This window comes from Gopherus evgoodei, chromosome 2, assembly GCF_007399415.2.
Source record: "Gopherus evgoodei ecotype Sinaloan lineage chromosome 2, rGopEvg1_v1.p, whole genome shotgun sequence".
In the NCBI taxonomy this organism is placed as follows: domain Eukaryota; kingdom Metazoa; phylum Chordata; order Testudines; family Testudinidae; genus Gopherus; species Gopherus evgoodei.
In genome coordinates, this window is record NC_044323.1 from 272696154 (window position 1) to 272719531 (window position 23378).

Genomic DNA, 23378 nt, shown 5'->3' on the forward strand with positions numbered 1-23378 from the left:
GAGGTCCACTATCTTTATTCTACTGTTCTCACTCACTTCTTTCCTTAGAATCATGAAACATCTCATTTCATGATCACTTTCACCTAAATTGCCTTCAGATTCACAGTCAATTAAGAACTAAGGTTTCCCACTAAGATGATTTTTTTTCCATATTTGCAGAATAACTAAAGTTTATGGAGATGAACAGAGTTCTCCTTGGGTACTAGCACTTAATAAGAAATGGGATGTTTGCCTAAAAATCATTCAGGAAGGCTCAGTGCCAGGAAAAATTATTTTTATCTCTGGTATCCAGCATAAAAAGAGCATCATATTCCTTCAAAATGTATTTTGCTTTTCATTTTTAACACAAAGTCCTTATATACTCTAATCCAAGGGCGGCAGAGGTTGTAGGTGTTGCCATTTCTATCTCCCAGCCCCGCTCAGAGAGATACATAGACATGTTAATGAAATGCGGATTCCTTTATCACATGGCTTAGCCCTAAGAAAAGTAATTCTAGAGATCCCCTGGATTCCTTACTGGCCTATTCATCCCTCTATAGAGCAGTATTTTCCTACAGTACATACTCCGCTCAGGTGTCTGAGGTTTTATTCTTTGACAGAGAGAAAAGGATAAGTGACCTCTTCAGAGATCATATATGTTATAGTATTTCCCAAACTGTTGAAAGCTGAGACCCACCCCAGTCAGGAAAAATGAAACTAATCAAGTTTCTCTCTTGAGCTCCACGTGTAGTTGAAGACCTACTCAAAATGAGCCAAGAGTAGATCATGTAGCTCTTCATAATATGAAACTTTCTCTTCTTTTCTCATGTACTTTAATGAGCGATAAAATGTTTCACAATATAAGACATTTAAGGTATCACTAGTATCTGAGTTGCTACCTATTGAATGAGCAAGGCAATTCACACCTCAGAGCTATTGTGTCAGGCTTTCTGAAGACTCAGACAGACACTGCTGCATCAGTCACAGCCAGTTCATGTTTTCAAAGTTTTCTTCACATAGATTAAAAGCTATAGACTTATTTAAAAAAAAGAAAGCTGAGACTCTGGAATTTAGAGGCCTGTCTGTGCCCCCAGTTAGTACTTCCCACACCCACAAGCAATACATACTTTGGGAAACACTGGCCTACAACATCATTTCCTTAAGCCATTGCAAAGATGGGCATGGTGATGAACAGACATTATTGATGGCTGTACCATTTTACTTTCAAAGAGTAAGATGTGATGGTTGCGGTAAGTGTTGTGTCCTTTACTGGGTCTTGCCCTTCAAGGTTTCATGGAAAGAGGGTAAATACATTTTTCCTCATAGTTTTGACGATGGGCCCTGGTTCTCTCTTGTTGTTTGTATTTCCCTCTCCAGGCCGAAATCTGAGCCTGCTTGTGACTCTGACTCTTTCTTTCACAACTACTTCCAAGTATTCTATTGCACCAAGGCCCCTATTTGAGAAAGCCTCCCTATTCAAGGAAGCAGGTGCTTACATCAGTGGAAATTAAGCATATGTTAAAAATTAAGAATGTGCTTAAATGCTTTTTCTGAATCAGGGCCTGAGAGCATTGCTCAAGGAATATATCTTCCTGCAAAGTGAGTAACAGCATATAACCTTTGAACAGGAAGGATCAACCTTTGTAATACCCACAACCATCTTGGCAACTTACATACTAATTTACATAACTATATTGGTATAAAAAACAAAGCTACAGAGACAAAAACTTTTACTTGGCCTTGCATCTTTCATAATAGATGAATCGATATTACTTCGTGGCTGCCTGCATCAGCAATAAAGCCCTGCACCTGATCATCCCTGGCTCACTTTGTATTTCCAAGGTATAACAACAGATAGTTTTATATGACTGGTGGATACTGTGACCTTTAATAAAAACTTATAAAACAAGCCAAAAAAACTCCCCAAAACCCAAAGACCCCATTCACCATTGGAAAGATAAAGCAGCCTGTTAGAATTATTAGTTTCCATGAGCCAGGGGGTGGAATAACTGGGCATGTGCAATTGCATGCATCTACCAGTGTGCACCTTATTTGTGCACACACTAATGCATTTGCACAGTTACATGTTTGTAACTTTGAAAATCTGGCCCGGCAGGATTCTGGGCATGGCTGGTCCTAGACCAGATGGTGCCCCAGGTAAGTGTCTTTGGTTTCCCCTCCCCCTCCATTTGTTAAACTTTTGAATACCTTATTTTTATTGCATTTGTACCCATTTCATGACTTTGAGGCATAATTTGCATGCATGATATCTCTGTCATATAAGTCAATAAATTTGCATGCTAGGACCTGTAAATCTATATTTATTCATGTCCTATATAAGCAAATAAAAATTTCATTTCCTCTAAGTTTATAGAAACTTTTAAATTTCAAGACTAACTGAAATGTACTAACATCAAGCAATTGAATTGTGCACCAACATTAGATGGACCAGCATTAAATAGTTTTACAGTAGGTGATAGCCTTAGAATGTTAACCCTAATCCTTTAGTTCAAAAGGTCTACACTGTTCTGTTTCAGATAATTTCCCATCAGATTTGCCCCTTGCTGCAAACTACATTACAATTGAGCTTTTCACTGCCTATATTTAGCTCTTGAAGTCTTCTTTGGGGACATCTTTTATTTTCTATGGGTGAAAACAGTCAGTTTTAGAGAGACCAAAAGTCTACGTTCCACATTTTAGAAAGTCATCAAACATTACATTTTACGCATGGCAAAAGAAATAATGGTATTTATTTTATATTGTTGCGTAGATAGACATTTAATAGATATCTCTGGTGTCTCATTAAATATGTCCTTTATTAGTCACTGCCTACACACTTCATGTCTTAAAACACAAGTACCCTTTCACAATTACACAATAAAACAAGGTTCACAATATCACAGCGAAGCTATGACTTCACTTCAGTTCGTTCTTATATCTCACTGACTGGTGATGTCCTGCCCCTTATATACTCGCGGTGGTATGGCTGACAACATTCTGGGAGGTTCAAAGAACATGTAGTTTTCAGAAAGTCTGGAAGGTTCCATGAGATTCTACAAATATTCAGAACATTCTAGGAGGTTAGTGAAAAATGAATCCACATATGGAATACCTGAAACATGTTACTTCAAACATTCTATTTTCCCTTTTGTTGCTAACAACAAAAACAGCTTCCCAAGCCCAGCACCTCCCAAGCCAGGCACCCCCAGGCAGTCACCTGGATTGCCTGCCCCTAAATCAGACCCGGGCCACACTTACCTTAGACTTCTGCTCTGCTCTTGACTTCATATACCTTAGAAAATGTCAGTTGTATTTGTGTTTACTTTTGTAACCCTTCTGCCCCTCTGAGTTGGCAGCAACAAGGGCTGGGTTCAGTATCCAGGGGTTCCGTTTAAATAACACAATGCAAAACCGGATTAAGCCCCCACCCAGTGACCTGGGACAATTACATACCACCCCCCCGAGTGCCTCTAGGAGGCAATACTTCCCCACTCGCAAGCACAGAGTCTGAGTGTAGCAAAATCCTCTTAATAAAGGAGGGAAACAATGTGGCATCATGTTGCAGAAATACCACAAACAGGATTATAACACAGACCATAAGCAAAAACCCACCTCCAAATACATTTGGCAATGTCCTTTTCCCCTTAGGGTCTTAAGTCCAATCACCCCAAAGTCCAACAACCCGAAAGTCTCTGGTCAGTGCCACCCCAGAGTTCAAAAGTTTATCTGCAGAGTTTTACCCCCCCAGCCTGGGTGGAAATGGGGGGGGACACACACAGGGTGTTAAGGGGCACCTTACGTGGGCCAGGGCCAACTGCTCTGCCTCTCTGTGGAGTTCTGCTGCAGCCTTCACCACAACCAGCTCCACTACTCCAGCTGCGCCACTCCAGCCATCTCCGCAAACCGCTCCACTCCGCTCACTGTTCCATGGGCTGCTCCAACACGCTGCAAACTGCTCCGCTCTGCCAGCTGCTTAGCAATAGTGCTTCAGGCTCCCCCACTAGTTAACACTACTAACAGCACTAAGTGATCTCAGCTCAGTAAGCTTAGCTCTTTTAGTGATTTCAGCTTGTAGTAGGGGAGCCCTGGTGCTGGTGCACCATTGGCCCAACGTGAATTCAGTTCAGCAGCCTCTAGATGGACTCCTAATGGAATCAAAATTAGCTCTACTCTTCAACAGTGGAGAGAGGAGAATGTGCAGTTGGTGTTCCAGGCCCCCAAAAGGGGCCCATACCATCAGGTACACACACCAATCCCCAACCTCTCTCATTTCAGTGGGTTTTGGCACCCATGTCGCTTATCTAACAAGTGCTACTTAATTGATATTGAGACATCTCTGTCATAAAGCAGTCTAAAAGCTCCTCATTCACATAATCAGGGTGACAACACTTTATTCCTCCTGCCCCAATAACAAAAAAATTGGGGATCCCAGAGCTGTCAAAATAACCATCCCAGGCTGCCGTGGGCTATGCTAGGTGGGGTGGGTGTGCCAATGCAAATACCTAACATTCCTTTCCACATTCTCCATAATTCACCACTAGATGTCAGGTTGAGCTCATCCTGACTCTGCTTACATCTTGACCCATAGGTGCTGACTTCTGCTGGCACCGGCGGGTGCTCGACTCCCCTTTGCCCTAGCCCCGTGCCGACTCCATCCTGCCCCGTCCCCATTCCAACCCCTTCCCCAAAGTCCCACCCTGACCCCACCTCTTCCCCTGAGTGCACCGCATTCCCGCTCCTCCCCCCACCTCCTCCATCCTGGAGCTTGTTACACCACAAAACAGCTGTTTTGTAGTGGCAAGCACTGGGAGGTAGGTGGAGAAGCAGGGACGTGGCACACTCAGAGGAGCAGACGGGGAGGGGAGCTTGGCTACCGGTGGGTACAGAACATTAATTTTTTCCCATGCGTGCTCCAGCCCCAGGGCACCCATGGAGTTGGTGCCTATGGTTTTACCTTTAAAGGAGTAGGATATTCTTTACATTCACTTTCCTGTTTTACAATGAAGCCCTTCATAGTGATGTCTAAATTCCTTAATCATTTGCTTCTCTGGATGGTCTGAAATCCATTCCCGAAATAATCAAGGGATCTTCATAAGGCTGATAAATGCCTTACCACAGGCCTCCACAGGGGTGGGGCAGGCTAGCCCCAGGTCTCCATGGGAGGAGGTGGCCCTGGCCTCCGCATGGGAGCCTGGATTGGGAGCCCCCCCCCAGCACTCACCGGTGGCACAGCTGGGTCAGGTCCCTGCACTTCCTGCTGCCAGTGAGTGCAGGCCCGGCCCTTTTGCACTCCTCAGGGGCGGAAGAGGCGGGGCTGGGGCAGAGCAGGGGTGGGCAGCCTGGAGAAGAGGCGGAGCAGAGGCTGGAGCAGCACAGGGCACCAGGAAAGTTGGTGCCCCAAATTTCCTGGTGCCCTACACAGTTGCATATTTTGCATATGGGTAAGGATGGCCCTGGGTATTTAAGAAAACATACTGTATTCAATGGGGGTTTGGGCAAGCAGGTTGTAGCTTCTTACATTGGCATCTGGCCAGGAGATTGGGACTAGGATTTTTGAGCACCAGAGTGGTCAGTAGCATGGTTTTCCATCTCTTCCAAAAGAGCTGGACGTCCAGCAGCACCCTGCTAGGACATTGATTCCAAACTAACTCAGACAGAAGTGCTTCCTACTAAAACATCCCCCATACTCCCACCAGCACACTGTTTTCTTAGGAGGTCACTTATCCAAGCACCAACCAATCTTGACGCTGCGTATCTTGTAAAATATTACAACAGCACACTACTCTATGGATGCAGACAACATGTAATTGCTTTTCCAGTGCTAAATATATGCACCCCAATCTGAAATTGTTCATTAATAAAGATAAACAGAGAATGCTATAATTAGTGTGTATCTGCTGCTAACTCACCCAGTCTCTTCACACTCTCTTTATATAACTTTACCTGCTTCTACACTGTATTAAGGCAAATTGCTGGTAGTTCGTTAAATGAGAGGGTGGGGGAGGAGGTGGGAAAGGAGGCAAGATGAAGCATATTCTAAGAGAAGGAAGAAGGCTAATTTGGTTTTATGGATTAGGGGAGCTGTGGAAGCAGAGAAAAGGATAAAGGGAATATGAACGCAGATATCTTAACTTTTAGGAATAAAGTAAGAGTCAGGTTAATACTAGGTCTAATAACATGGAAAGCAAGTGGAACAAAAAAAAACCTGTAAGAGATACTGTTTTTCGACCTTGTGTTAGATAAGAATGGAAAACAGACTGTAGCAGGAACTGCTGAGAAAAGTAAGATATCAGAAGGAATATGCATAAACAAGTTGCAGTTTGTAGCGAGGGGGCCCCACTCCCCTGCGCTCCTGAGGGACATAGGCCAGAGAAGGTGCGGCCATGGGCGGAGGCCCCGCCGCCTGTCCCCGCCCCCCCGGAAGTCAAAGGACAGGACAGGAAGTCCAAGGCCCGTCCCGCCTGTCCCCGCCCCCCTGGAAGTCAAAGGACAGGACAGGAAGTCCAAGGCCCGTCCCGCCTGTCCCCGCCCCCCCGGAAGTCAAAGGACAGGACAGGAAGTCCAAGGCCCGTCCCGCCCCGGAAGTCAGGGGGCGGGACAGAAAGTACAAAAGCCCGGCCCCAGCGCTCAGTTAGGAGGAGGCTGCCAGAGAAGGCAGACGCTAGGGCCTGAGCTCCTGCTGGGCCCAGCCTACCCCGTGTCCGGTACCCGGAGGAGTACTGGCCTGACCTCCCCTGGGGCCAGTACTCAGAGGAGCCGACTGAGCGGTCCCACGCTCGGCCTGTGGAGGAGCTGTCTGGACCTCCTGATACCCGGTACCACGAGGAGTGGACCAGACCTCCCGATACCCCGACGAGTGGACTGGACCTCCCAACGCCAGACACCCTGAGGAGCCCATGATCTGGGACGCCCTGGACTACGCTGGCAGAGGGTCAGGTACCCAGTGAGGGGGAGGTTGGAAGTGGCCCGGGGGCAGCCGACCCCAGGCAGGCTGCAGACTCACCTGAGACGATGGCAGTGTGTTTAGGTCAGGATCCCCCACTGACCGCCAGCGGTGTTGACCGCTACTAAGGCCCCGGGCTGGAACGCAGTGGAGTGGGAGGGCCTGCATTCCCCCTGCCACCCCTTCAAGTGTGGCAGACTCCCCCTCCCCTGACCTGTAGAGGCTATATGCTGGTCCCGTGCTCAGCCCCACTGACGAGGCCTGAGCCTGGACTGTGTGTGTTGCCCCGCCCTGCCCAAGGGCCTGGGCTTATATATATACTGTTATCTTGTCGCTCAGCCCCGCTGAAAGGCCTGAGCGTAGACTGTGTGTGTTGCCCCACCCTGCCTAAGGGCCTGGGCCACTTGCTAACTGTTGTGGGTTCACTCCGCCCCGCAGCAAGGGACAGGCCCCGAGTCGACGGAGCGCGGTGGGCCGATGTGGCTCCCCTCCGCCCACAAGGACGGTTGAGCCCCGGCGTCGCTCTACTACACAGTTATTGATCATTATCGTCTGTAACAAAAGGTATAAATGCTTGCCCTAATTGTTTATCTAACGGAGACCTGCCTGGGACGGGGGAATCCCTGGCCGGGTGTACTCTCCCCTTGAAAATGTCAGGAAAACAAACTGTCTCTGACTTGTTACAACCAACCTGAGAGTGAAGACTCTGTTTTCTTCCACAGAACCTATACTGGATAAATAAACTTCCAGGAGCAGAATGTGTTTGTCAGTATTGCTTTATTATTCCAACTGAAAGTGAGTGATAGAAAATATGACCAGAGTTATCTTATAGCAGCAGAAAAATATATAGATGCAAAAACTGACTGTAGCATACTGAGCAGCCTCTGATGCTTTACTGTGCAGCTGGCTTGATCCTCAACCCAACAGCTGAGTGGAGTGAGCTAGGGGAAGCAACTCAAACTTCCAAAGAAGCAGGGACAGGACATCAGCCTTGCAGGGAAGGGGTGGGTGTGGCAGTGACATCACAAAGGCTCATTGCAGGACCTCAGCCTATTCGTCAAAGGTGGTTGGGAGGCAGTGACCTCACAGAGAGACCCTGACATCAGCTAGGGAGGACAGATGTGCAGGGCAGGGGCAACCTCAGAGACCCCTGTGGCTTTTCTGCAGCAAGTATCCTTCTCAGGGTCTCTCCTTGAGGATTGAGAGAGAATTAGGATTCATGTATGTGAGTATGAGGAGGAACCTCTTTGGGGTTTTCTCCTTTCCTACTACTGATTTTGTAGTCCCTTTTTAGAAGATAAGAGCCTCAGAGAAGACCAGAAACTGTTCAGTCTGATCCACCAGGTGCCAGCTGAATTCTATCAGAGAAATTAAGGTGTCAGAATTTTATTTCCTACCTAGGACTATGTCCCTTAGACTCACTGGGGACATCGGAGTTTCTCCTTTTTCCTCTTTCCGTCCCTCCTTTCTCTTCTTCTCCTGCTTCTTTTTTCCCTTTACCCTGCTTCCCTCCCTCCACCAAGAGATTTGTGTTGGGGGTTGAGAAGTTCTCTCATTGTGGGAGACCCTCACAAAGAGGTGGAGCTGCAATAGTGCTCTGAGAGTGATCCCCTCCAGTGGTGATCTGGGCCATCCTTTGGGACCCCTCAGCCTCCCACCTCTAAGAGGCTCAATGCTGACTGGCCGAGCAGCAGGCTATTGAACAGGAGGACTCAGGTCCTTTTGGTCTCTTTTAAGACCAAGCAAATAAATCATAACCAATCATGTATTTGATTAATCTTGCTGCTTCTCTCCAATAATTGTCTCTGTGCAGTTCATAATTCTCTGTAATGTTCTTGTTTTTCTAAAATACTTGCTGAATAATGACTATGAACAGCTGTTGGTCTGTACCTCATTTGAAAGCACTTTATTCTGATCAGTCAGTGTATCCAAAGGGACTTGCCAGGGGCAGGACATCAGCCTTGCAGGGGAGTGGTGGGTGTGGCAGTGACATCACAAAGGCTTGTCTCAGGACCTCAGCCTATTCGGCAAAGGAGGCAGTGGGGAGGCAGTGACCTCACAGAGAGACTCTGATATAAACCAGACAGGACAGAGGTGCAGGGCAGGGACAACCTCAGGGACCCCTATGGCTTTGTTGCAGCAAGTCTTCTCTTCAAGGTCCCTCCCTAAGGACACAGAGAGAATTAGGATGCATGTACATGAGCATGAGGATGAACCTCTTCAGAGTTTTCTCCTTTCCTACTACTGATTTTGCTAGAAAATGAATGTCCCTGTTTAGAAGGTAAGAGCCTCAGAGAGGTTTTGAGCCTGTTCATTCTGATCCATCTGGTGCTGGCTGAATTCTAGGCACAGAAAATGCTGGGTTAAGATGGTAGAATTTGATTTCCTACATTGGGGTTTGTACTTTTTGGTTTCCTTTTTCCTCTTTCCCTCCTTCCTTTCTCTTCTTCTCTTGCTTCTTTCCCTGCTTCCCTCCCTCCACCATAGAGGTGTGTGTGTGTTGGGGAGGGGTTGATTGCAGGACACCCTTACAAAGAGGTGGGACTGGAATAGTGCTCTGAGAGTGATCCTGTCTGATGGTGATCTGACTGACAGCAGCTGGAAGGATAAAAGGGCTGGGGGCAGAAGGGCAGGGCAGGGCAGCTAAAGAGGAGTGAGGAGGCAGGACAAGGGGTGAACAGGCCAACAGACTGAAGAGCCTACAGAGGCCTGAAGGAAGGTAGGAAGCAGCTCAGGGCACAGTCAGAGTCAGTAAACCCTGACTCTCCTTCTCTAGCTTGAGGGCCCTGAGCTGGAACCAGGTGGGAGATGTGGGCAGTCCTTGGTTCCCCTTCTAATCCTCCTGATGGATCTGGGAACAGAGAGGATGTCATTTGCACTGATGCCCCTGCTCACAAAGCCAGACAGCTCAGAAGGGCGAGAAATGGCAGAGAACAAGAGACTTACCTCAGAAGATCCTGAATAAGGGTGCAGCAGGAGTCTGGGCTGCAGGAGAGATTCTGCTAGCAGTAGCTACCCCAGGCCTGAAAGGAGGGCTAGCCTGTCCCTAAGACTACAGAACCCTTTGATCTAACTTCTGAAGGATCATTTGACTGTCCAGTGGAGAGGGAAGGCCCAGGCTTCCATACTAACCACACATTTCATGGAGGGGACATAGATACTCTTTTTCCCCTCTTAGAGAGGAGGAGAGGGTAGAAACATTATAAGCCCTGATCCAAAGGTGTGTCACTCACAGGAGACCAGAAGTGGGTTAAAGACTCTTTCTTTTGTGGGGACGTTGGACTGCATACATTTTGTTGGACTCTGTTAACCTGGAACTCAACTGGTGAACAGGCTGGAGGGCCAAGGCCTTAGATCCTCATCACTAGGGCCCTATCAAATTCACGGTTTATTTTGGTCAATTTCACAGACATAGGAATTTAAAATCACAAATTTCATGATTTCAGCTATTTAAATCTGAAATTGCACACTGTTGAAATTCTACGGGTCCTGACCCAAAAAGGAGTTGCGGGGGTAGGGGATGTTGTGGTACTGCTACCCTTACTTCTGCACTGCTGCTGGCAGCAGCGCTGCCTTCAGAGCTGGACAGCTAAAAAGCGGCAGCTGCTGGCTGGGATTCCAGCTCTGAAGGCAGATCCACTGCTAGCAGCAGTGCAGAAATAAAGATGGCATGATATGATATTACCACACTTACTTCTGCGCTGCAGCCTGCACAGCTGGGCCCTCCGTAAGCAAACGCCACTCTCTAGCCATCCAGCTCTGAAGGCAACAGCACAGAAGTACGGGTGGCATGATATGGTATTGCCACTTATTTCTACACTGCTGCTGGCAGGGTGCTTCCTTCAGAGCTGGGTGCCAAGCCAGTAGCCACCACTCCTTGGTCGCCCTGCTCTAAAGGCAGTGCAAAAATAGGAGTTGAATACTGTGATCCCTCTAAAATAACCTTGCAACCCCCCTGCAACTCCCTTTTGGGTCAGGACCCCAAATTTGAGAAACTCTGGTCTCCCCCATGAAATCTGCATAGCATAGGGTAAAAGCACACAAAAGACCAGATTTAATCGAGGGAGACCAGATTTCACAGTCTATGATGCATTTCTCATGGCTGTGAATTTGGTAGGGCGTTACCCATCACTTAGCCCGGTTGATCCCATGCCTTCTGTTATCCCCATTTGAGCTACTATATGGGAGGCAGCCCCACAGGATCCTAGATCTCCTCCACGAGACTTGGGAGGAGCCAGACCCAGAAACAATCAATGTGGTACAATACATGTTCTGTTTGAGGGAAAACTTGGAGACAATGCAGGCTTTCTTGAGAGAGAACTTGCTGAAAACTCAGTAGAACCATGAATGAACCTACAATAATGGGGCCAGGATGTGAAAATTTAAGCCTGGTGCTAGGATTTGTTGTTGCTGCCAATCTTGAAGTCAAAACTTCTGGCCAAATGGCAAGCAAGGATCATTCAAGGTTGTAAAAAGGGCAAGGGCAGTTGATCATCAAATCTGCCATCTAGAGAAGAGAAAAGAGACACACTTGAACCTGTGAACCTGCTGAAGGCTTGGAAGGACCAAGAGGGCCTCCTCATATTGCCTTTTCCACCAGCACCTGAGCTCGGCCCACAAGCACCCTTAATCCATGACTCTGGCTTCAACAGAAACAGCAAATACAGTGGAGAACAAACCCACCTAGCCTACCATCAAGTGGATATGAACATGAGGGAAAAGGTCCCTGAGAATCTACAACCCCTTAGGCAGAAGTTGTGGGAAATGGTCTGCTAGAAACTATTGGCCATGTTGGACTTCAAGGTCATTGGGGAATATCTTAGCGCAGCCTTTCTCAAATTGGGGGTCCTAACCCCAAAAGGGGGTTGCAAAGCTAGTTGGAAAGGGTCAGGAGTATGGTCACAATATGTCTGGGTCTTCCCCGGATATGACTTTTTTTTTTTTTCCGCTCTCCCTCCAGGCAGATTTTGGAAATATGAAAAAATGTCTGATTTTTTCCTTGCCTTCAAAGCTGGGCATCAGGAGAGCAACAGCCTATGGCCAAGCAACTAGTTTGGATGGTAGCACTGCCACTAGCAGAAGTGTAGAAACAAGGGTGGCATACTATGGTATTACCACCCTTCTTTCTGCTCTGCTGCTTGTGGCAGCACTGCCTTCCAAGCTGGATGGCCGGAGAGCTGCAGCCATTGGCCAGGCACTCAGCTCACATGGCAGCACTGCTGCTGGCAGCAGGGCAGAAGGTAGGATGGCATGGTATGTTATTGCCATCCTTCCTCCTTCTCCACTGCTGGCAGTGATGCTGCCTTTTGAGCTGGGTGGCTACAGAGCAGTGGCTGCTGACTGAGTGCCCATCTCAGATGGCAGAACCACTGCCAACAGAAGCACAGAAGGAAGGGTGGCATGGTGTAGTATTGCCATCCTTCCTTCTGCACCACTGCTGGCAGTGGCTCTACCCTCCAATCTGGGTGGCTAGAGAGTAGCTGCTGCTGACCGGATGCCCAGCTCAGACAGCCATGCCACTGCCAGCAGCAGCACAGAAGGAAGAGTGTCATGGTATGGTATTGCCACTCTTCCTTCTGCACCATTGCTGATGTAAGCTCTGCCTTACAAGCTGGATGGCCAGCGAGCACAGACATCCAGCTCAGAACCCAGCTCCAGCTATCCAGCTCTGAACGTAATAAAAGATCATGAACATTTTTTTCAGATTTCCAAAATCTGCCCAGAGGGAGATCAGAGAACCAAAAAAAGAAGTCATGTACAGGAAAACCCAGATGTATGATGACCCTACTCAGAACCCTCCTACATTTCACACAAGTTCCATGAAAATGGTCAGAGATTCTCAGGAAAGTTTTTCATATTTCAAATATCTTTCTGGGTGGAGATCGGAAGACCAAAATAAAAGAGGTCATGTCCAGGAAAACCCAGATGTATGTTACCCCTATCAAAACATCAGCACCCCTCATAGTAAGTGTCCAGCTATTTGTTTGTACATAGTTGTGTAGAAAGCCACAATCCTTGGACAATGTTATGATTATTGCCACAATCAGAAAGGCTTCCAGATCCTCAAACTGTATCCTGTTGTCTATTTTTTATTTCAGAAAATATGTGTAAGCAGAGTCTGAATGGATGCGAAGAGACTATGGGTGTGTTTATGTAAATAGTTTCTCCTGCTCTGATTACATATTCATCATTTATAGATGTGTCAAAGGATCAACTTTGGCTGGTGTTGGGTACAAATGACTTTAGTATTGAATGCAGGGGTAGTGAAATATGGTTACCAACATTGTAATTATTTTAGGAATACAGGACTGTTCTTAACCTGCCACAAATGAGGGTGCAGAGCAGGGGTGAAAGTAACTTACAGGACTTACCAGTACTGCTGGAGTCCTGAGGGGGGCGTGGCCTCGTCCAGAAGAGGCATGGCCTCATCTGGAAGAGATGTGGCTTCTCAAGATTTAAAGGCCCTGGGGAACCAGCTGTGGCTGGGAGACCCAGAGCCTTTAAATCAACCTGGGGCTCCCAGCTGCAGAGGTGGTTGGGGGCTCCCCAGGGCTGAGGGGCAAATTAAAGGGCCCAGGGCTCCGGCTGCCAGGGGGAACCCCGAGCTTTGCGGGGCTGGGGCAGGGATTTAAAGGGCTCAGAGCACCTGCCACTGAGGGAAGCCCAGAGCCCTTTAAATCCTGGCCCCAGCCCGGCCACCAGAGCCATGGCCAGGATTCAAAGAGCTCTGGGCTGCCTGCAGCTGCAGGGAGCTCTGAGCCCTTTAAATCCCTGCCCCAGCCCAGCTGCCGGAGCCACGGCCGGAATTCAAAGGGCTCTGGGCTGCCCACAGCCATGGGGAGCTTTGAGCCCTTTAAATCTCAGCCATGGCCAGGATTTAAAGCGCTTTGGGCTGCCTGCAGTGGCGGGGAGCTCTGAGCCCTTTAAATCTCAGCCGCGGACAGGATTTAAAGGGTTCTGGGCTGCCTGCAGCCGCGGGCAACCCAGAGTCCTTTCAATCCCCGCCGTGGGAGTCGATGCAGTCCAGCACGGCGTACTGGCTCTTGCCAGTAAGCCAGACCGGACCAGATCGGCTTACTTTCACCTCTGGTGCAGACACAGATCAGGCATGTGAAAGGGGTTGCTGGACTTAAGAACCTGAGGGGAAAAAGGACACTGCCCAACCTACTTGTGGGTGAGTCTTTTACTCGTGGTTTATGTTTATGAACCCCGTTTGCAGTGCTTTCCCAAATTAATGCCGAGTTACTTCCCTCCTTTTATTAAAAGTTTATTTTCTACACTCAGACTCTGTGCTTGCAAGTGGGGAAGTATTGCCTCTCAGAGGCACCCACAGGTGGTGTGCAATTTTCTGAGGTTACTGGGTGCAGGCTCAAGCCGGTTCTGTGTTGTATCAATGGAAAGGAACTCCTAGATATTGAACACAGCCCTGGCTGCTGCTGGTTCCACCTGGCAGAAGGGTTACATAAGTTTCTTAAATGTCAATATATTTATTCCTGAAGGCTGTTGCTTTACACTTTTTGAGAGGCTTCAGAGCCTTTGACTGCAGGGATAATGGTTACATGCTTCATTTAGTGCTCCTATGAGCCTGTACAGTAATTTACTATCACTTTTTTTTTTTGGGGGGGGGGGGAGGGAAGTCCATCACAGCCTGAAATATTTTCAAAGAGGGGCTTTAATGCATACTACATACTGGACAAGAGAGGGTTAATCCCCTGCTATGGATGGTAGAAATCCCACCCCTAAGACTGTACTGGGCATGCTCCAACTGCTGCCTCAGTATAAAAGGGAGAAGCCCAGCTCATTCAAGGTGGAATGCAGGAAGGGGAGGGATTTCTAATGAAGGCTCCAGCTGAAGTGCTGTCACAACCATTAGCTGCAGGACCTGGAGATCCTGAGATTTGGATTGGAAGTCTATGGCTAACAGAGCCCCAGGGAATCATCCATGCTGATGAGACCAGAGACCCCAATACCTGACTGCAGCTTCTGGAAGCATGGTAGGAAGTAACTCAGAGAGAGTGTGTGAGTGGTATCTTCCACCCAAGTGAGGTCAGTGTGTTTCAGTGGGATTCCCCACTAACTCTGTGGTGGACCACTCTGCCAACTGTTAGGGCCCTGGGTGGGCCAGGGTGCCCCTACCTGGCCAGCTGTTCTCCCCACCCCCACCCCCTGCCCAGGTGGTGGCCCCCTGGGTACTGGCCACTAGGCTGCACTGTCCCTTTTCTGTGAGCTGTTATATAGACTCAGGCTGCTAGGCTGTGCTGCCCCGAGTACAAGGGCTGCTGCAAGTGACTCTGGCTGTTAGGCTGTGCTGCCCTGAAGACAGGAGCTGTTGTAATTTACTCTGCCCCCTAAGCCACACTGCCTTGTGTCTGGGCAGTTTTATGGACTCTGGCCACTAGGCCACACTACCCTGAATACAAGGGCCTCCCTAATTGATTAGGCTGCACTTCCCTGACCCTATGGGCAGCCATATGGTGTCTGAGTCATGCTGCTTTCAGACTAAAGACTGTCAGGTAGCCTGCAACTGTGGTGGTATCACAACTCCACTATGCCCCAAATGAGGATGGGGTGTGCATACCACATGACAGGGGCCCTACAAAATAAGTTTGAGATCCCTTGCTTTAGACACTGCTTTAGCTGAATTCAATAAGGAAAATACATTGGCTTTGTGATGGGATGTCACCCTCAGGGTGCACTCTGTTTGCTATGGGAAACACTGTGTCCCTCTAAGATGCAGCTGAGGTGGCCCTATTTTCTTATGGCTTGGTTGGAGACACAGCCAGCCTCACCAGGCCCTGTTATCACCCAACATGTGGCACCAGAGCTAACTGAATGCAAACAGCAACACCAGTCAATTTCCCAGCTCCTTGGGCATGCATGCCCTCTTTGGAGTACAAACCCAAAATTATACCATCTTGCACTGCACAGGGATTTGTACAATGTAAACTCATAAATAGTTCACTCTTCCCTCTATGTGGGGAAAGATATGCAACAAGCCTGTGTTAACCAAGTTGAGATTTTTTTCTCCAAACACATCACTCAAAGGTGCACTGATTTAGATAAAGCAAAAAACCCCAGTTTAATTACAAAAAGATAGATTTTAAGTTGTGATAGCAATCAGATCAAAGCAAATTACCTAGTAAATGAACAAAACCACAAACTAAGCCTAAAATACTAGAAAGATTGGATTATAAATTAGCAATTTCTCACTCTGGTTGATGCTACAAGCAGTCCACCAGGTTTCCATGCACAGGCTAGAAATCCTTTTAGTCTGGGACCAGCACTTCCCCCAGTTCAGTCTGTTTTTCAGATGTTTCCAGGAGTGCCCTTGTGTGGGGAGTGAGGCCTCTAGATGAGGTAACATCCCACTTATATAGCTTTACTATATGGCGGGAGTCCTTTGAATCAAACATAGTTTCCAGCCCAGTTTGTGGAAAAATACCTACCGAAATGGAGATCCGTGTCATGGGGGCTGGTCACATGCCCCTTGTTAAGTCACAGTAGCCATTACTCATGGGCTGGCTGAAAGGTTCACCAGAAGATTAAACTCTTCCATATCCCATTGTCTTGGCTGATGGGCCATCAGCACTTTCTAGCTTCTTCATTGTTGTACCTGAAAGGCCAACTGTAGGTCTTTTCCAGAGTAAGCACATTTGAAATATAGATACATAATCAATATTCATAACTTCATATACAAAAATGATACATGTATACAACTAGAAATCATATTCAGCAAATCAAACTTCTCCATAGACACCTGAGAAGACATATCTTGTACAAAATGCAATATGTCATAATTATATCAATTATACAACTATGAAGAATATGACATGCAGTGTCAGGCTTTGTCAAGGTTATTGGCCCAATGATTTACTAAGACCAAGTACATATGAAACCAAATTAATGGTTGTATTAATTACTTTGCTGGACACTGTGGTGCTTGGTAAATCTTCAACAACATCTAGACTGGTGTCTTTGCTCTTTCAGTAACAGAGGCTGGGTGTTCCCAGCAATAATAACAGGGAATTGGGAGAGGGCTCTGAATTCAGAGGAGTACTTCTCCTTTGGTATTGTACAGAGTCTATGATTCGAATCATTTTCTTTTGCAGCTATGTAGCAAAACCCTGCTTGAGTGAGAGAATTTCCTGTTACCTAGATGAGCAAAAGCTGTGGCACAGTCAATCTTAGAATGTGCAGTTTCGCTCCCATTCAAGTCAAAGGTGCAACTTCCAATACACCCCTCATTTGTGCGTGTGTGTGCGGATAGATCTAATGAAGTCACCAATAAGTGACGGTGTTTCCAATAGACTCCAGCAGGGATTGGTTCTTGACCCAATGCTAGTCAATATTTTTCAATATACAATGACCTGGAAGAAAATATAAAATTACCAACAAAGTTTGCAGATGACACAAATGTTGGTGGGGTGGTAAATAACAATGAGAACAGAACACAGCTGCGGTGTGATCTGATTCACTTGGCAAACTAGGCACAATCAAAACACATCTTTTAATGGAACCAAATGTATAGACACAGATACCTATGTATATACTCATGAGAAATCAGTCTGGCTTATAAAAGCTTTATAGTGTGTAAATTATGCATGTCTGAAGCATAAATAGTTGCTATCATGCTGTTTTGTAAGTTTAGCTTGAAGTAGAACTGTCCTTATGCATTACCATGTTAATAGGCAGAGAGAATAAAGAATAGCAACTGCCTGCACAGCTGCAGTTTTGGAATAAAGCTAGCATCAAGCTTTTGGCCATAGTCATCAGTAACATCCTGTACTCATTACTTGGGGGAGGAAGCATCACAATTCCAGACAAAGGTTTGGAAAGAAGGGAGTTGAATGGTTCTGATGGAGTGTTCTTTAATCACTATGGCCTAAATCCTCAAAGGTATTGAGGCACCTAACTCCCACTGAAATTAACGGAGTTAGGTAATTAAGCACCTTTTTGAGGACCTGCCTATGCGAATCTCAGTGCAGGATCAGGATTCCTTTCTGCCTCAATTTACAGAATTTAAGATCTAGTGGTCTGAGCACTCGACTGAGCGCCAGGAGCCCTTGAGTTCTAATCCTTCCTCTGAAATTAATTTCTGTGATCTTTAGCAACTCAGACTCTGTTCCTTGGTTTACCCCCCCAATGGAAAAGTCAGACAATTGTTTCCCTTCTAATAGTGTGAGGATTAATTTATTAATATCACTTAATTTCTTTTAAATCCATGAATAGAAGCCAAAGCATTTGAATGAAACCAAAGGTGTAACAAAGTGACTAGCTAATGTGGAATGGCTGCTGGTAGGAAAAAATAAAAATACCAATAAAAACTTTCAAAGGAGTATCCAAGTTATTGTATGACTTTTTTTTTTTTTTTTTTTTTACTATTGTTTTGCATTTCCATAGCATCTATAAATGCCAACAAAGACAGTGCCTAGCACAATTGGACCTTGGTATGTACACACTGTAGCGGACAGTTGCCACCTCAAGGTGCTCAAAAAAATCTAAATAAACAAAGTGGAAAGGTAAACAGTCACACAGAGGGTAGAAGTGACTCATTCAGGGTCATACAGCAAGTCCGTGTCAGAGCTAGGAATATCACCCAGGTCTCCTGAGTGCTCGGCCATGGCTTTACCCAGTAGACCATGCTGCTTTTCTAATCATAGCTTTTGCTTGTAATGAAACTAATCTGATTCTTAACTTTCACAACAAGAAAAGGGCTGACATGCTAAGCTAGTCCCAGGCAGGCTCCCTTACCCATCTGTAGTACATTGTTCCTGTGTGTTTTCACTGTTATTAGTTGTCTCCATAATTGAAATAGCTCTCTGGAGAAGCTACTCCAGGTGCTGATAGTTTTATGACTGCAGTGGCACCTTAATCTTTGTGTACAGTGACGGGGAAGGGCTTCTGTACATTTCCCCCCCACACACACACCTGACATGTCCATTGTTTCTGTGGAAATCTGCCCATTATGTCATGCAACCAGCAAGGAAACTCTCTAGGTAACTGAGTTCCCAACTCACCTGTGGCAGAAAATTCATCAGCACAGTCTATAACATACTGTGTTTTTTGTTTTTTTTTTAAATGCAGTAAATATCCACCAGAGGCCTGCTGGGCATACTGAATCCTGAGATAGGTAAGGAAAACACATCTCAGATGAGAGCCAAGACAAAGTGATGCGGACCAGCCTGCTGCACGTGTGATGGGGCATCCACCCCACACTGGCAAGTAGAGGGTTAAGAGGTCTAGGTATGCTGCTGGAGGAAGTGACCAATAGGAGGAGGGGCTGTGAGAAGCAGCCAATCCACTCCCAGCATGCCCATATAAGAAGTGCCCCTAAATCTGGCCCAGATTGGTACCTTGATGTTAAAAGGTGCTACATTCTCAACCTGGATAAAGGACTGTTCCAATCTCAGATGCTGGGAATGTACCGCTCTAAGTCTCAGAATAAGGTAATTACACACAGTTCAGGCTATCAAGAGTTTATGTAAACCACATTCAAAATAATCACCCATCAAATTAAAGTTTCAGTTCATGAACTGAAACTCATTTCAATCTACATATGGTAAAGGTATTCAAAGTGATTCCTGGTGACCTTTGTAGTATTCTTGTGTTAACAGTTTTCATGTTGAGTTTCACTTCTAATTTTCTTTCATTCATAGCATAATTTTCCTTCACTGTTGTAGTGATTTACATAGAGGATACTATTAAAAAAAAAAAGGAGATAAAGAAAACTAACCCCCTAGGATACAATTTAACCTTTGTAGTAAATTGTCTCGGTATAAGGATGACTCTAGACCTGAGGCTTGGGGATCACCCAAAATGTGGTAAATTACAAAATTCTTCATTTATCTGTGCCAGTCTCTAGAAATCCAGGGCCACACAAGTAGGAGTTATAAGGGTGGGAGGTCCAAACAGCCAAAGTCCACCTGGTAATCAGGACCAGTTGCCTATCAACTAGAGAGGGAAAAAGGGCTGGAATGGCTGGTGGGGAGTTCTGGTGCATAGCATAGTGTAAGATGGTGTATCAATGCTGGAACTTTATTTTAAATTGTTTCATATCCTTGGGTAGAGGGAAGAATATTTTTATTTTGGAACTACTCCTATACCTTGAGAATGAAATACTTATGTTTTTTGGATAGGGCTTGTACCTGGAAAGGCAGGTTTTTTAATATGTTAGGGAGCGGCACTGGGCCCAATAGCAGCTAAGGAGTTTTAACCTCATTTGCAGCTTTCTACACTAAACTGTGAGGGTCTGTCATGTTGTACTCTTTTCTCTTTTTAGTAGTTAAAAGGTATGTTGAACACCCATAAAAACTGCTAACTTTTCAAGTTTTTTAAATAGTTAAACATTTTATTTTACTTTCCCTTCTCCTTCCCTGTAGTTTTATAGACTCTTACAGGGGAAACTCCTTTGCTTAACCATCTTTGGATGGCATTAAATAGCAACATGAAATGTTCTAAGGAGGGGTGAGGGTAGAATTGGCTTTTAATAGCATTGGGTGGTAGTTACTGATGTCTATCTGTTTTAAGACTTGGAGGGGAGAGAAAATGCATCTTCTGCGTTTCTCTTATACAGAACCTCTTACAACCTTGCTGCCGAGAAAGTTACAGGGAAAGCATTGCATCTGATTAGCCACTCTTAAGATTTGGCAAACTTCTAGAAGTTGGACTAAAAGCATTGTTTATAAATTTATCTTTCTGTCCAGAGGCACACAGCAGTGCTGCAAAAGATGGCTTTGTCTTGGCTAGCTAAGCCAGAAAGCAAGAGAGATAGTAAAAGAAACAAGATGGGGAAGGGGAAATGACAAATTAGGTAAGTGGTGATTGCAGAAACCTCAAGTTCATACTCAAGCTGTAACTTAGTGTAGCTTGTGGTACCATCTGGTTCCCTATCCTTGCCCAGTCTGGCCAGAACACTGCTCAGGAGTAAGAACAAAGGGCCAAAGCTGTGACAGTAGATTTGTGAGTCCTGGGAGATGAAGGAGAGGCTGACATCCATGATGGTATGGTTTGTGCCCTCTGCAAGCTGGGTCATTCAGCAACCTAGCTGTTACCAAGTAACTTCCAGAAGGATGTGGCAACATGGTCCCAATCAAAATGCACAGCTGGTGATTTCAATTATAGCAACATCCTTCTGTGCTGATGCTGAGCACCATTTTGGCTGGTTGCTAGAGCAATCTTTTAATCACCTAAATACCCCCTGTTGGTTCTTTAAGCTTAAAGACCTCCAGTTTTCACCAGTGTCTTCCATTTTTGTTTCTTTTCAAATGATGTTATTTAACAGTCTGAGTTAGACTCTGTTACTTATTACCTGCTTCAGGCAATTGTGCATACAGGCCTTCTGCACAACAGAGTCTGCCTGGGACCACTACCCTTGGATTCATAGCACAGCTCTTGATGAATAAAATAAGTTAAGAGTAGTTACTTCTGATTACACTTGGCCTGAATTTGGCACCCTACATTCTAAAATAATTTCCCATTACACAGCACAAGAGCTATGTCTATAAATTATTCCCACGGTTTGATGCTCAGGGTTCTGCACATTTCAGTCATGCACAGAGAGGACTATGGTCTTTTCAAGACATCACAGGGGGTCTTCATTAAGCAATGTGAGGGTGAAGGAGTTTGAGTAGAATTTCCATTAAAACTACTGATTTAAATATACCTGCTTGCATATGCTGAATGAACTCTGACTGAAACTGGGAAACTATATATAGCTAGCTGGGGACTGACACTCCCTCTCACTATAGTGCACATTCAGTGTTTATATCAATGAAGCAATGAAATACTTAGAGCTGCATGAAAAAAAGAATTTCACCAAAAAATTGCCAAACTTTCAAAAGTCTCCACACCAGGGCCGGTGCAACCACTAGCCGAACTAGGCGGCTGCCTGGGGTGCCCAGTGGTTGAGGGCACCTAAAAGCCTTCGCAGGCGAGGAGGTGGAGTGGAGTGGAGATGAGCTGGGGCGGGGGCATGCAGAGAGGGCCGTCTGCAGTAACGGGGGAAAAGAGGGCACACAGGAGAACTGCTCCTTGCCCCAGATCACCTCCACTCTGCCTCCTGTGAGCACACAGCCCTCACTCTAAGTCTCCTCCAATCAGTGCCACAAGTCTGGGAAGGGAGGAGAATTAGAGCAGCATCAGTGTGCTCAGCAGAGGAGAGCTGGGGCGGGCTCCCCAGGCAGGGTTAGCTGCCGTGGAAGAGGGTTTGCGGGGGGGAGGGGGTTACCAGCTGTGGGGGGGATCCCTAGGGGTGTGGGGGGGTGGCAGGCAGGGTTATTGGGGGGGGGGGTGGCTCAAGGTAAAGTTTTTGCCTAGGGTGTGAAACTTCCTTGCACCGGCCCTGCTCCCCTCTCTATAATTACACCTATTAGAGTAGCACCTTGAGGCCTTGTGCAGGGTCAAAGGCCCATTCCTGGCCAAGAGCTAGTATAAAGCTCATCACTTTCTTCCAGGGTTACTGCTTCCCTTCACTAACCCTCATTATTTTTAAGTCCTCTGCAGTTTGCCTGCAGGGAGGAAGAAAGAACAGCATGTGTCACCATGCTAGCCATGTTGCTGAATGCACTATGGGAAAGTGCTTAGATACCATGGTGATGGGAGTAGTGTATTAGCTGGAACAGAACAGAAAACAGACAGGAGTCCAGCTTCCCAACAGAAAATACTGAGCCCAGATAAGCAACAAAGTAACTTTCATTTGACAAATGGATAAACATTAGGCTTCTCACAGATCTCCTGGGGCCTTCCCAGGACTGATCCAAGGAGCATAGCTGTTGCCAACTCTCATGATTTTGTCATGAGTCTTATAATAATTGTTTTGCTTAAAGCTCCAGCTCCTGGAGTCAAGTGGATATGTGATGATTTCAGCCTTCATTCATAAATGAAAAGTAACTTTTCTAGTTCTGGTGGCTGGGAAGAACTTCAAAATGTGACCCCAGTGCACACTCATGACTCAAAAAGGAGAAGGCAAATAAAAAGAAACATGGAATCTATTATTTTTTACATAATCTCATGATTTTAAGGCCAATAATTATTTTTGGTAAGCCTGACTCATGATTTTTTTTGAACATTTGAGGTTGGCAATATAGTAGGTCATATATGCTACCTAGTATTAGCTCCTGCACTGATGCTCTTTGTGCTACTGCAGCAAACAGTTCAGGCTGGAGGAAACAATAGTGCTGATCATCAGAGAGCCCACCCAGTAACCTCTGGGCTAATCATAGCAAATTGCTTATTCCTTATTGAGAACTCTAGCAGCACCTAATAGATGTGATGTGTGCACACATATACAGTGCAAAAGTTAGGATGGTCCTGGAGGGACTTCTATGCTTTGTGCCACCATCTTCCCCCGGTCCATCTGCTTCATGCCTCAGCTTTGCAGTTGCCAGGGTGAGGAGAATTTTTTGTTTTGTTTCCTGAAACTAGTGGCTGGGAAATTTATTCCCTTAAACAACAGACC